Below are 16,290 nucleotides of genomic sequence, written 5' to 3'. Positions count from 1 at the left end.
GTATCAGCCTTAGAATGAAGGCAACACATGCTGCATGTAGCTATACTAGCTATAACTGGGGGGAGATTTTTTTTCCTTATGCACTTGGAGAAAAAAGTCTAAATGTCGAGAAAAAAGTCGGAATTTTGAGAAAAAAGTCGAAATTTTGAGAAAAAAGTCGAAATGTCGAGAAAAAAGTCAAAATTTCGTGAAAAATGTTGAGATTAAAAAGGAAAGAAAAAAAGATAGAAAAAAAGAGAAAAAAAGGAAAAAAAGAAGAAAAAAGGAAAAAAAGAAAATAAAAAAAGAAGAGAAAATGGAAAAAAAAAGGTCAAACATTTTTGAAAAAGCTCCAGGAGCCACTAGGGCGGCGCTAAAGAGCCGCGAGTTGCCGACCCCCGGTTTAGACCCATAACAGGTCAGAAACGCCGCTGATCCCTCCTCCGACCTCCGCTGAGACCCAGTGGGTTTTATTTTATCTTGTTCACCTTGTGCATGAATCCACCGGGTGAGCTGATCAGGAGGGCGACAGAATACCTGAGTCTAAAACATGAAGCTTCAAAGAGGACAAACAACTTCTCTCATTTAAGGAGATTTATTTGGAGCTTCAAACCAAACTTGCAGGCCTACAAGGAACCGGTTCTGATTGGGTGAGACTCCCAGATGTGGATGAAAACATCATGAGCGAACAAAGCTTTTACAGCATGACATGCATTTGCATAAGATACAGTAACTGGTTGAAAAAGGTGTGGAGTGTACGTGGTGTCGACTCGGCTCTCCCTTCGTGGGAGTTTTCTCTCACAGGCTGCGAGAGAAAACTCACCTAATCTGCCTCCCTTATTCCTCCCTTATTCCTCCTCTGACTCCCCTCTTGGTGATTTCCCCGTAGTTTGACCTTGAGCTGGAGCTAAATGACGAGGCAGCTGTTCTCTAATCACAACCTCTGAAAACCTGGACGAGCAGAAACCTGCAGATATCCTGACTTTTCTAAGAAATAAGATAAAATAAGATAATCCTTTTATTCTCCCTCAATGGGGAAACTCACTTGTTAGCAGAGCTGGGTAGAGTAGCCAAAAATTGAACTCAAGTAAAAGTACTGTTACTTCAGAATAATATGACTGAAGTAGAAGTCAAAAGTAGTCATCCAAATAATTACTTGAGTAAAAGTAAAAAAGTACTAAAAAACTACCCAAGTACTGAGTAACTGTTGAGTAAGTCTGATTTATTTTTTTAAAACAACCATTCAAACAGACAAAAGTACAAAATAATCATCTTCAGGCAAATTAAATCAATAAAATAATAAAATTAATTAAACTTAATAAAAAATAAAAAATAGCTTAAATTAAAATAATCTTAAAGTAAATTCAAGTACTTTAATAAATAATAAAATAATAACAAGAATAAAAAAATAAATTAGGCACAAGTAGCACAAAATTTCAAGCCTTTGTACTTTTCTTTTTTAACCAGGCAGAACTAGAACAACATGAACTCATAGAAACTCTGTGTGTGTTTGAGTCTGTGTAAATGTGACAAAACATGCAAAAACAAACATTTTTCCCAAAGAATCACCCAGTGATGTCATGAGATTGACGCGTACGCGGATAAAAGGGATAAAAGAAAAGTAACAGCTCAACGTAGCCTAATGTAGCGGAGTAAGAGGAACAGTTTCTTCTTCACAAATCTACTCAAGTAAAAGTAAAAAGTATAGTGATTCAAAACTACTCCTAAAAGTACAACATTTCCCAAAACTTACTCAAGTAAATGTAACGGAGTAAAAGTAACTCGTTACTACCCACCTCTGCTTGTTAGCAGCAGTACACTTAACACACACATGCAGGGGAGGGGTAAAAAAAAAAGTAAAAAAGTAGAAAATATATATAATTACGACAGGGGTGTCCAAAGTCGGTCCTCGAGGGCCGGTGTCCTGCATGTTTTAGATGTGTCCCTTTTTTTATCAAACCGTGATACAAGGAGCTTGGTCATCAACAGAACTATCCAGACTTTGATGACAAGGTGGTGACGACGGTTAATAACAATCAGGTGTGTTGATGCAGGAAACAACTAAAACATGCAGGACACCGGCCCTCGAGGACCCACTTTGGACACCCCTGAATTACGAGATATAAACAATAATAATGCAATGGAAGTAGAGGTAGTGCAAGAGAAAGAAAACAGTGCAAAAAAAGCAGGTAAAATGTATGAGAAGTAGACTGACAGATATTACACATATGGTATTGCAATACATTATTTCCCTTGTATTAGCTGTCGTAACACAGAACTACAGCTTTCTAACTCTCTCACCTTTCTACAGGCCATCACTGCTCTTTTTACAGCAATATGTTTGATAAAAGCAAATAGAATTTATTCAATGCGTTAACTGATTTCTGATTTTATTGATTTAATTTTCCTGTTTTTTCTGGAAAAAAAAAGCTATAAGCTAAAAGACAAAGATTTTTTCTTCTTAAAAAAATTGAAAATAATGAACAAACACTTAATTCACATTTGGAGAAAATAGTGCAATATCAGAACCATGGAGGCTTGTGGGAGGTGATGGTGCCATTCTATAATTTTAAAGTGAAAACTGCCCTAATGTATCGTCTACAAGCAGAGCAGGGAGCTCTTCTTGCATATGCATGGTTTTATTTGCATCTGTTTTCAAAGTCTTGTGCAGCTAGATCCCTTAAACCAAAAAAACCCATAAAGGATAAATTAGGTGCAAACAAAGATGAAATTACAGCAAACAGTCACACAAACAGCTCTTTTAATCACAACATTGTTATGTAGACGTGATTCAGTTAAGCAGGGTAAACAAGTGAAACTGTAGCTGAATTTCTCTGCAGCAGCAAAAAGAACTAACCTACCGATGACTTTGTCATGCATGAGGACGTCAGATTAGGAAGGAAGGAAGGAAGGAAGGAAGGAAGGAAGGAAGGAAGGAAGGAAGGAAGGAAGGAAGGAAGGAAGGAAGGAAGGAAGGAAGGAAGGAAGGAAGGAAGGAAGGAAGGAAGGAAGGAAGGGAGAAAAGAAGGAAGGAGGGAAGGAAGGAAGGAAGGAAGGAAGGAAGGAAGGAAGGAAGGAAGGAAGGAAGGAAGGAAGGAAGGAAGGAAGGAAGGAAGGAAGGAAGGAAGGGAGTAAAGAAGGGAGAAAAGAAGAAAGGGAGAAAAGAAGGAAGGAAGGAAGGAAGGAAGGAAGGAAGGAAGGAAGGAAGGAAGGAAGGAAGGAAGGAAGGAAGGAAGGAAGGAAGGAAGGAAGGAAGGAAGGAAGGAAGGAAGGAAGGAAGTAAAGAAGGGAGAAAAGAAGAAAGGAAGGGAGAAAAGAAGGAAGGAAGGAAGGAAGGAAGGAAGGAAGGAAGGAAGGAAGGAAGGAAGGAAGGAAGGAAGGAAGGAAGGAAGGAAGGAAGGAAGGAAGGAAGGAAGGAAGGAAGGAAGGAAGGAAGGAAGGAAGGGAGAAAAGAGGAAGGGAGAAGGAAGGAGAGAGCAGGAGGAAAGAAGGAACAGGAGAATCAGGTCATTTTGACCCAAAGACAGTACAAGGGTTAAACAAACGGGCTCGCTGGAAGTAAAGTGCATTGGTTAAAATGTTTATATCCACATACGTCTGGCAGGAGAACCCTGAAAAGTTATCCCAGCAGCTTATTTTATTAAATTACAACCATGTGAAGCACTTCTGTACAAATCCACACAACAACAGCATCTTCCCACGGTTGCATGTCTGATTTATGAAACAAAATACCGACGCATAGCTGCAGATTTCTCAAAAATATGCAGCATGATGGCACTATCCCAACTCAGTTTTCATTTTGTTACCGTACCGCAATCGTATGCCTGTATTGGTGCGGTTCACAGCTTTTGATTATAGAAAAACAAAATACTTGCATACATGCACTGTAAGAGATGTTATCACGTTGCTTGGTGGAAACAGAGCGTTTGTCACCTGTCCAGCACCGAACACATGCAGTTTAAAAGACCGAATAATACCGTTCACAGAAGTTTGGCCAATAAAACATCAGTTTTCTTTTTTAAAAGAGTCCTCACTCACAACTTACACAAATACATAATAAAAACCCTAACCCTAAAAAACAATGTAAGATTAATTCATCATGGAAGTTGCTGTCATCAACTGGTTTTTCTGTTGGTCGATTATGTTAATACACATTTATACTTTACTGCTTTTTAAGAGAAGCGCAGTGTAATACAGTGTCTCAATGGGTCTTTTTATCTGGTTAAATAAAGGTGAAATAAAAAAAAATACCATGTAATCATATAACCTTTGTACAGAAAATTGTTCCAGCCGCATCCTTCTTTATCTTTTCTTCTTTGTGCAGGAGATGATACACTTTCAAGGTTTCCTGAGAACTACACACTTACCTAATCAGCCACACATTTCTCCACAAATGGATGGATCACGCGTGAAATAGATTTTCTGATTGGATAACTCGCATCACCTCACCTCGGGCACAAGGCCCCGAAAACTATTAAGCACACACCTGTAAAATTGCCAAGATGAGACACTTGCAGATGTTGAACCTGTTCTCCTTCTGCGGCTCTTAAATTCACCAGGGCCAACTCTTCCTGAACAGGTTTCCTTTTTCTCGTCTGACAGGTTTTTCTATAACAAATGTTACAGAAATAAAAAAAAAAAAATCTCCAGGAGAAGATGTTGAATTGCACAAGATGACTCATCAAGAATTGAGGGAGCTCGTTGATTTTATGCTGCTCGTTGAAACAATCAGACGAGTGAAACAACAAGTCGCTGCTGCAGACGGAGCCGGACGGATTCCTCGCAGCTCTCCAGAATCCTCTTAGCAACCCACAAAACCGGACTCCATTCAGATTCTGCACACACTCGCATCTCGTCACGCCGTCCTTCATGCTGAAGTGACTGGAGGACAAGTGGGAGCAGTTTCCCTGCCATGTAAGATCAGAGTGGGAACGTCCAAGTTCACATCTGCAGGGTGCCGTCAAGTACTTCCTCACTAAAACACCACCCAGCACAAAACTTGACTTTACTGTAGAGTAGGAATGGGAGATATTTTACCGTTCACGATATACCGTAAAAAAAATTCCCCACGGTAAGAATTTGTCATCTCGCGGTAAAAATTATAAATTCCCATTGATGACGTTTTTGTGTAAAACTGATTTATGATTCTGCGTTAAATCAACGCAGAAGGATGGAAGGAAATGAGTCAGAAAGAAAGAAAGAAAGAAAGAAAGAAAGAAAGAAAGAAAGAAAGAAAGAAAGAAAGAAAGAAAGAAAGAAAGAAAGAAAGAAAGAAAGAAAGAAAGAAAGAAAGAAAGAAAGAAAGAAAGAAAGAAAGAAAGAAAGAAAGAAAAAGAAAACAGGATAAATTCCCATTGATGACGTTTTTGTGTAACAAACATGGCGGATCTGAGAGTGAGATAGATTTATAGTTAAAAAGATGGAGTTGAATTGGTATTTTTTTTATCGTCATTTTTATCGTTATCGGGATAAATTCCAGAAATTATCGTGATACATTTTTTAGTCCGTACCGCCCATCCCTACTGTAGAGACCCATCTCACTTTCAAAAAAATATATAGATTTGTTTGCATGTGGTTTCTGTGCTTTGAATGTGGACAAATTAATTGATACCCTCCCTTTAAACAAAAGGGAAACAAAGATGGCCGGTCCAATAATTGGAAACTGACTAAATAAATAAGTTTCTGCACATTGGCCCATGAAAATAAGACATTGCTTCGGTTCAAGTCATTAAACAAACAAACAAAAACAAAAAAGATGGGACCCTCAACATTTTGAGTCAATCACTGATATCCAACTATTTTTTTTAACTCTCAAGCTATTTTATCCGGGTGAGTTTCATTATATACTAATAGTATAGTAGAATAGTAATAGTAGAGATACTAATACTAATTTTTCAGTTGTTCAAAAGAAATGTTTGTTTTTCTTTGACCGAAGTTCAGTAAATTATCACAAATTATTTCTTTCTAAAATAATAATAAGATAATTGGAAGGGAACTAGCTAATGTGTCCACGTGTTTGCGAGCTCTCTGCAGCGCTACACACTAGTTTGTTGTTTTCTCCCAACATAAACACAGAGATTATAGACTCCTGGAAAAACTCATTTACTAACTGCATTAGTGATCTCCATCCCAGGATACTTGGCAGCTGAGTGGATAATCAGCCGGCAATATTCCCATGTAGTTTCATTTAGAATAAACAGTAACTTGGCTACATTTGACCTTCTTTTTCTCATAATTCTATTTCATTTGATTTGTTATTTACTGTCTAATTATGTCTTTCTGATTTTAATGTCTATGTAAAGCACTTTGAATTACCTTGTGTTGAATTGTGCTATATAAATAAACTTGTCTTGCCTACTAAAGGCATGAATGCATATTAAATCACCTTCACATTTACAAAACGGAGGACAGAATTAAAAGTTACCACAGTCATTCAGGTTGTGCAGTAACATAGTTACTGTTTCTTTCCTTCTGCAAATTGAAAGCTTTGAATGCAAGTTCCTTGTAAGATTTATCAAATTTTGTTTTGTCGGGGGAATGAAACGTGTCAGAGACGAGCAATGATATCTATAACAGAATAAACTGAGTCCGAACAAAATCATGTGAGCATCTGAGAGCGACGGACATCATTGATGGAAAGGAAAAGCCCTTCCAGGTCTTTGAGTACACTTGGAGCAGTCAGGGCTTGAAGATCCATGCAGATCATTGAAAACAACAATAATACTGAAGAAAAAATGCTGAAGATAAACCCTACTTAAAGAGAATCAATAAATCAGTTTAATCAGGTAATTCAAACTGTACACTGATTTATGATCTCACCTGTATCTATTTATGCTCTTAATTTGGCAAAATTAGACTTAAAGCAACACCAAAGATAGTCTAGCTCGGGGGTCGGCAACCCACGGCTCTAGAGCCGCATGCGGCTATTTAGCGCCGCCCTAGTGGCTCCTGGAGCTTTTTCAAAAACGTTTGACCTTTTTTTTTCCTTTTTTTTCTGTTTTCCTTTTTTTCTTCTCTTTTTTCTTATTTTCTTCTTTTTTTCCTTTTTTTCTCTTTTTTTCTTCCTTTTTCCTTTCTTTTTTAATCTCGACATCTTGACTTTTTTCTCGACATTTTGACTTTTTTCTCGAAATTTTGACTTTTTCCTCGACATTTAGACTTTTTTCTCGAAGTGCATAATGAAAAAAAAAATCTTCCCCCAGTAATAACTAATATAGAAACATGCAGAATGTTTGCCTTCATTCTAAGGCTTATACAAGACTTTTCATTTTTTTTGCGGCTCCAGACATATTTGTTTTTTGTTTTTTTGGTCCAATATGGCTCTTTCAACATTTTGGGTTGCCGACCGCTGGTCTAGCTTCACGTTCAGTTTTATTTGTTTTACGAGTTTTTGATTCTTATTGGGACGCGTTGTTTACCTAACAGGGTCTGTTTTAACGGCAAAAAACAGACAAAGTAAGTTTGGACTGTCATCGTGGTCGTGATCCTTTTTCAAGGCAACCTCTTCTCACTTCACGGCAATATTTCACACATCAACACCTCACAGAGCTGCACTAGAGGTCACGGCAGAGGTCGTAAAGACCAAGTAAGTAAACGAGAAGAAGCGAGGAAGAGACCGTCTTGAGTCTATAAAGTCTGTCTGTCTGTTGAGTGATGTATTTAATGGTGAAAATATTGCCTGGTTATACAAACTATTATACAAAATATTGATTTATTCAGCTTGTTGTATTAAAAAAATATTTGTATTATAAATCTAGTATTTTAGCTGAGTTTTTTCCCCCCACAAACTTCCTTCCACAAGCTTGTGTCTTTGAAAACCACAAAAAAATGAAAAATTCTTCATGTACATGAGAACTAATCCAGAGGAGACAACGAGCAAAGAACGGCAAACTCCAGCACGTCTGAGAGAAATCCTGGTTGACGTGGAAACGAAGTGTCGGCTCATTTATCCGTCCCATCTCTTCCAAAGTCCTTGGTAGCAACAGCAGTTATATAAATTTAGTAGCTCTAAACTTTATGATTTGTATTTATGGGACATTCACCAAGACCTCTTTCACCAGGGTGACCGGGCCAAGGAAGGAACAGCAACACGTCCACAAATAACACACAAATAACAGCAATCACAAAATAAACATTAAAATGAGAGTGCAAACTATTTTAGCAACTAAAGTGCAGTAGTGGTGACTTCAGTAACATGTAGAGAACAACAACTTCAGTAATAATTTAAAAAACACGGACACATGTAGTTTAAAAACACAGGCACTGCCAAAAGGATTCTCGTTGTCGGTCTTTTAGAAAAGAGCGAGTGAGGATTCAAGTGAAATAAGTTCAGGCATTTTCAGTTCAAATTGGAGGATACTCCAAGCAGACGGTGCAGAGAAACTAAAAGCTTTTTTTCCCAAGTAAGTCCGAACACGAGGAACAGCCATTGTGAAATTGGTCAGTGGTTTTGATTTACAGTACAGTGCCTTGCAAAGGTATTTGGCCCCCTTGAACTTTGTGACCATTTGCCACATTTCAGGCTTCAAACATAAATAAACATATAAAACTGTAATTTTTTTGTGAAGAATCAACAAGTGGGACACAATCATGAAGTGGAACGAAATTTATTGGATATTTAAAACTTTAACAAATAAAAAACTGAAAAATTGGGCGTGCAAAATTATTCAGCCCCCTTAAGTTAATACTTTGTAGCGCCACTTTTCGTGGGGGCCATGGATCTATAATATTAACTGGATGGGAAATTGAAAATGGCCGCCCATTCATTTCAATGCATTTTGCTCACTCAGCGCATATGCCGAAAAAATCTCTGACTTCCGGGTTTACTTCCGCGTACACGGGCCCATAGAGCATGCTCAGTTGAGTCACCTCCCATGATGCTCTGGGGCCTCCCATCATGCCACGGGGCAATGACGCGAATATTAATATAATATGTATTAATATAATATATGAATTAATGTATATTATTACATGTATAGTATTACATATATTATTAATGTATTAATATAATATAATTACATAATATATATTAATATAATACATCCGTGGAATGCACGGACACGGCTGTGACGTCAGCCGTGACGTCACGCCCAGAAAGAGACTTTTCTTTGACTTTTCTGGCTGTTATAAAACATCTTTGACGGATATAAAGTCCATGACTTAAAAATATAGAATACAAAGATTAGTAATTGCCGGTGATTACAGCTGGAGGTTCCTGTGAACAGTTTTAGAGGCTTCTCTTTTACTATTGCGGTCTATGGGAAAAAAGCTTTCTGGGCCCCATGGGATTTTTTGTTGCAGTACCGCGGCTGGCCACTGGAAAAAATCGGCGTGCCTTCTGAGTGCGAGACCTGGGGGCTGGTGGGGGCGGGTGCACCTGCCCGCGTCGGTGGCCGGGGCGGCTCTGTCTCTCCGGGCAGGCTGGCCCCTCGCCGGGTGGGGGTCGTTGGCCCGGAGGGTGAGGGCCTCCTGGCCACGTGTCCCACTTGGTGTTGATTCTTCACAAAAAATTGCAGTTTTATATCTTTATGTTTGAAGCCTGAAATGTGGCAAAAGGTCACAAAGTTCAAGGGGACCAAATACTTTTGCAAGGCACTGTATGTCTCTGGCCGTATGAAGTACGCAACGGAGGAGCATGTTTGGTTAGAAAGCCTCAAAGACAATTTTGAGCTGGTTTTAGGTGGTGAAGTATAACACTCGCCTCCCGTGGGAGTTTTACCAGCTGCCAACAGCTGGGAAGTCAAAACCACTGACTTGCTGCTTTGGGAGCAGCTCTGGATCTTCAGGAGGAGGCGGAGGGAGCTGCTGGAGACGGGGAGGCCTCGGCTTCTTTACTCCCACTCCTGCTACCGTGACCCTGAAGGAGACTGATGGGGTTGGAGATAACAAAGCCCGGATTCAGGGACGTAAACCATCGATAAGGAGACGCCACAGCAGCAACAGATCCTTACTTGGTCAAGATAGGGTCTTATTGGTTCACTCACAAACAAACTACTCCAGATTGGTGAAAAAAATGATAGGAAAACATATCAAAAGAACAGAAACCAGGCCAGGGAGGAAGGGAAAGACGTATACAGACAAATCCTCAGAGGTTGGCGAGACACAAGTGCAATTAAAACAGGTCAAAGCAAACAAGAGACAGACTTTCAAAATGACACTGGGTTTTTGACTCATTTGTCTGCAGAATGTCTTGATAGTGTTGAGATTTTATTGATGCTGCACAGATTCAGGAAACCCTGACTCAGCAGAGCTCCAGAACAGAACCGAGTTCCTCCGTGTTTCACAGTAGATCCAGGCTTTTCTTTGAAGGCTTCATTTGTGAACATAGATGTTCAATTCCCATAAAGCTCCAGATAGGGTCTTATATTTGCATTTTTCCTGGCTGATCGGAGTTTACAGGCATAAACTAAATCAAGACACCTGAAATGTGTGTTGATTAAAAAATGAAATATTTCTGGGTAAAGCATAGTACAATAAACTCGACATATCATTCATAGAAAACGTCCCAGGGTTTTCCATTTGTGTTCATTTCTGCAGAGACTGAACAAAACATCAGTAAATATGCTGTCAAAGCTTCATAATAAATAATAAATAAATAATATGCAGATGATGAAAAGTTTTGGTTGAGGCAGCAGCGAAAAAAGGAGGATAAACTAATTTAAACCAAAAACTAGAAACAGAATCTGAGTACATAATATACAATATACTGCAAAAAAATGCTCCAAACTGGCGTGGTAATATTTTTTTAATCACAGATAAATACGCTTTTACATGAAAACATCTGTGAGATTCTCCAGCTTTCACCTTTGACTTGAATGAGTTCAAATAATTTGTGACAGATGTCGGCATATGTGAGGTAAACTTACTGAACGTGGAGGCGACTGATCTAGAACAGTTTAGAAAAGAAATGGATGAAAACAGAAAAGGTTTCCTTAAATTTGCTGTCAAAAAAAGAGAAAAAGAAGGTTAATCGTTTTTTTTCTAGACTGCACGTCTATCAAATGATGAACTTAATTACGTTACCAACAGGACTTTAAAAGTCAGACTTTTTAAGTCGCTCAAGAGAGCATTTAATTCAACAATGTAGTCAAAAAAGCTCTTGCCTTTCCCACTGTTAATGTTCTTTTGCACTTCATATTCTGTGTTGCCATTTGTTCAGCATAATCCTATTTTCATAATCATGTCTACAGTCATTTTTTTATTTTATTTTTTATTTTTTTAATTTTCATTCATGTTGTGCATGGAATTTTTATGATATTATTTATTTTTATGATTTTGTATACTCATAACTATTTTGTTAAATGTTATTAGGTGGGTTCTCCTCATAAGCCTACTGGCTTGCTCGCTCCTCCCTGCACAGTTTCTTTTAACTGCACTTATTTGTGTAATGTTATTTTTTTATGTTATGTGCTAAATAAACTAAATAAACTAAACTAAAAGCAAGAAATGTGCAAAATCTTGTCCAACAAGAGTTAAACCCTTCAGGCTGTATCGATGACAAAGAAAAGCCCTTTACAACGTGAAATAATTCAAACTGGAAGACGAGATAGTGATTCATGAGTGTGTGGAGGAGTGGCCGGCTCGGAGACATAATTCATGTCCTCAACGAGGAATACAAAACATGTGCTTGTTTTTCCTGTAGTGGGTGTGACTTTCTTTTTTTCATTTTTTTCTTCCACACATGGCTGAACAGAGGAAAACGCCCACCGAGCTCAGGAAACACACACACACACACACACACACACACACACACACACACACACACACACACACACACACACACAGCGCGGTGTGTGTTCTGTCTCCTCCAGAGCGAGGGGCATCTGTAGAGCTTTAACCATTCATTTCAAAGTGAAACTGAGAGAACACATCAACTCCGGTGCTAATGAGTTCATAATTCATGAGCAGCAGCGTTTTAATGAGCATGTGAACTCCTGTACCTGCTGGGCCGGTGTCGCCTTCGGTCCAGTCTGACAGTTTCCCACGATCGCAGCGTTTTCACTCCGGGCCACTTGGCAGGAAACATCATCCTCTCCTCTCCTCTTCTACCTTCTTCAGGCACTTTTCTGTCCTGTAAATTGAGAATCTCCGTCTCTTCTGGCTCCTCTTTGTTACTTTAACAACTTTGTTGACTTCAGAACTCTAAATCTCTCAGGTTCACTTTTCCTCACAGATAGTTGCATCATTTATTTACTTGCTTGTGCAACCCGTTGGTGCAGAAAAGCGGCTCTCGGGTTTCCACTTCTTTAAAAAGGGACTGACAGCTCGGTGTGACTTGCGCCAGCATTTTTTAGCTGCTGTGTCACAGCTGCATGTTTGCATCAACACTGCCAGCCTTTCTGTTGCTGCTTTCTTGTGCAGCTACTGTGTGGACAATCATTTTACTCTGTAAAAGTTATGAAGACATAACCATTGCACAGTTGTAGCTTAAAGGAGCTTGAGGCAGGATTGAGGCAGGATTTATGAAAATAATTCGTATACGTTTTAAGTTTTCTAGTAATAATGTCAGATGAAGCGTTCCAAACCCAAAAGAATGAGCCCTCTAGTGTATCTCTCCGTTGCCTTGAACTGTGCAAAATGTGCTGCAATTGTGACCGGAATTTCCTGCGCTGTCCTGCGGATGTGACGTCACATGACGCTGCATGCACGTTCTCGGCGGCGCACGAGTAAAAATTGGATACGCGTTTGAGTCATGGAGGCAGCTTCAACTTGAATTGGGACTGAAAACAGATGCTGACATGGCTCATTTCCTACTGACCAGGTAAGATAACATTGTAAGTCTGATTTAGAGCTTGATTTGAACGGCGCTCCCGTGCCGGCTTCGCTGTTGGCTGCAGGAACCCCGACGGTCGTCGTGGCGCTAATGAGTCTCATTTCTTATTCTTGCCTCATGCTCCTTTAAGACAAGAAACGTCTGCGTCACAGACGTAAATACTGTATCTGTATATATATATATATGTTGCCCATGAGGCATTATATGCACACTGAGCATACGATGTAAGATCAAAAGTACAGTATATATTGTTTGGCTGTTTGAACAGTCATTTTCTTAAAAAGGAGTGTCATCTGAGGACGAAGGTGATGGACATGCACGACACATCACAATGTTAACATGGCCTTTGTTTTGCACTAAGTTAAAGTTTTATTTTGGTAGCTTTCTAATTGAAGTTTGATGCCTTTTTATGTAAAGACTCAGATTAAGCAGGTACAGCTCGCCTGCTGCAGACAGTACCTACCCACACTCTTGTTACTGACAACGTTTGCCATCACGTGCACTGATTAACCTACAAAATCAAGAAAAAACTAGTAAGGAGCAAGGAAAGTGAAAGTTATTATTGTTTAAATACTTTATAGTTACTTTTTAAGGGTGATATAAAATAAACGCTCAAATTATATATACACACAGTACAGACCAAAGGTTTGGACACAACTTCTCATTCAAACAAATGGGGAAGTGTGTCCAAACTCCTGGTCTGTACTGTGTATATATATATATATATATATATATATATATATATATATATATATATATATATATATATATATATATATATAAAATATATATATATATATATATATATAAATAAATGTGATATATTATCAAAAATATAATTTGAGCGTTTATTTTGTGAGAAAGCCAACTTCTGTCACCATGTTTAGGGCCGACTGAATCTGGAAATATGTCATTCAGAAAGGCATTCAGAGTAAAGACATGCTTGGTATCTGAAACAGGAAAACACTCAGTTGGGGCAGGAGGTGACATTTCAATCAAAGTGGGAAAAATTAAAAAGAATATAAAAGAAAAGGGATGACACCACAGATTAGGAGATTTGATGAGATCAGGGCTGCACACATTTGTAATAGAGGGCACGCCCACATCACCATGATGTTCATTTATCTCATTTACTTATATATTTTATTTCTATTATGATCATAAATGTATACAAACTATTGTAAAGGGAGAAAAAAGAAAACTGTTTTTGGATTAAAGCATTTAAGACCTCAAAAAATTGTCCATTTTCTTTTTCTTTATTTTCTAAAATGTCTCATTTAAATTTTGACCTCAGTTACTGTCAACAAACCCAATGAAAAAGGTCTCAGCTCCAGGATCAAGTCTTCCTGTTCAATGTGAAACAAATAAAAATACAGTTTATTTAGAGTTCATTTAAAGAAATGGTTGATTAATACTCAGCTCTGTCAGCACTAAAACTTAATTGCACCTTCGCTGCTTGCTATCTTGCTACCACTGGTCTGCCCTCATGTACCTGTATGCATGTCTTGTGGTTTTTGCAATCAGACTGTTTTATGTATTGTATATACTGTGCATGCTTACTACGCCTGAGCTCCTGCTTTGCATATTTAATACCCCTCACTTGCATTGTTTTGCTTGTCTTGCATTATGAGCATCCGTGTTGCATATTTAAACACAGAGGTGTCAAGTAACAAAGTAAAAATACTTCGTTACCTTACTTAAGTAGAAATTTTGGTTATCTATACTTCACTGGAGTCATTATTTTTCAGACGACTTTTTACTTTTACTCCTTACATTTTCACGCAATTATCTGTACTTTTTACTCCTTACATTTTAAAAACAGCCTTGTTACTCTATTTCATTTCGGCCTTTAAAAAAAACTATCCAGTTAAATTGCTCCATCCGGATAGAGTGAATTTGGTTGTGGTTGTTTCAGATGTTCTTGTCCAGTTTTGTTCTTACATCCGTTCCCTCAGATTCCTGCAACTAAACTTGGATGTACATTCCAATAAAGGTTAGGATAAATGATAACATGAACATGAAGTTTGACTTTTTGCACCATTACAATACTTATAGGCAACTAGTCATCATATCTGCTGCTCTCTGAAACACATGTTAATGCTCAATAGTACACATATATGCTTCTTTAATATATTTGCATTATACTAAGATGCATTCATTTTCAATGGCTTTTGTCCTTAATGGCTTTTTCCCCCTTACATTACTTTTACTTTTATACTTTAAGTAGGTTTGAAACCAGTACTTTTATACTTTTACTTGAGTAAAAAACTTGAGTTGATACTTCAACTTCTACAAGAGTATTTTTAAAATCTAGTATCTATACTTCTACCTGAGTAATGAATGTGAATACTGAAGACACCTCTGTTTAAACAGTACCTGACAATGTAATACAAAGGTGACCTGAATGATGTTCTCGCTAACATTATTTATTATATTTTTTCGCTAACATTATTTTATTTTTTCTTCTTTTCTTTTTATTATTGTTCTGCATGCCTATAAATGAATTGTTATTTCAATCTTACATTTCTGTTTTGACTCTGTAACATCTGTCCAGATGAAAAATAGCCTCAAACATTTACAGCAATGTTTATTAATGTGGATTGTCCCTGTCAAATAAACCAATAAAATAAATAAAAAATAAAAAATATAAATGTCAGCAGCTACAGATCTAACACTTTGATGCATCGGTGTGTTTTGGGTAAATTTGACCTCTATGATCCATATCAGGGTTTGCATCCACGAATTAAGCTGATGTCTTCAGTGTTTGTCCACAGAACCAACACCTTCTACATCCTGAAACTCCAACTTTCTGGTGAGATCACATCCTTTTTTAACATGATCGGTCACGGAGGGAGAACGTGGACAATGGGAATGACATCAGCTGCCTTTAGTTTAGCTCGTGATGCCACACCAGTCGGTTTCCTGTCCCGCCGTTCGCTGATCCAGGTTCACCCGGGACTCCTCTGATTTCAGCAGCGTCTACTGTATATGCGAGTACTTCCTTACTTGTTTTATAGTCATGTGAACAGCCAGGAGCGCGGCTCTGCTCCCCGCTGACAGGCCTGGATGTAAACAAAGCAATGAAAACAAAAGCCCCCCATAACTAAAACGCAGCCCTCTTTTGTCTATTCTGCTTCCTGTGTGAACTCCACTCCCGCATGCATCGTGGCTGAAACACAAACTCAGCCAAACTCAGCGTTGGTGGAAACTTTAGAGCAGCGGTCTGCAACCCAAAATGTTGAAAGAGCCGTGTTGGACCAAAAACACAAAAAACTAATATGTCTGGAGCCGCAAAAAATGAAAAGTCTTGTATGTATAAGCCTTAGAATGAAGGCAACACGTGCTGTATGTATCTATATTATTTATAACTGGGGAAGAGGTTTTTTTTTCATTAGGCCTATGCACTTCGAGAAAAAAGGCGAAATGTCGAGAAAAAAGTCGAAATGTCGAGATTAATAATGTTGAAGTATAATCTTGAGAAAAAAGTCGAAATGACGAGAAAAAAGTCAAAATGTCGAGAAAAAAGTCAAAATATCCAG

This window comes from Cololabis saira, chromosome 7, assembly GCF_033807715.1.
Source record: "Cololabis saira isolate AMF1-May2022 chromosome 7, fColSai1.1, whole genome shotgun sequence".
NCBI lineage: Eukaryota > Metazoa > Chordata > Actinopteri > Beloniformes > Belonidae > Cololabis > Cololabis saira.
This window is presented reverse-complemented; position numbering follows the sequence as displayed.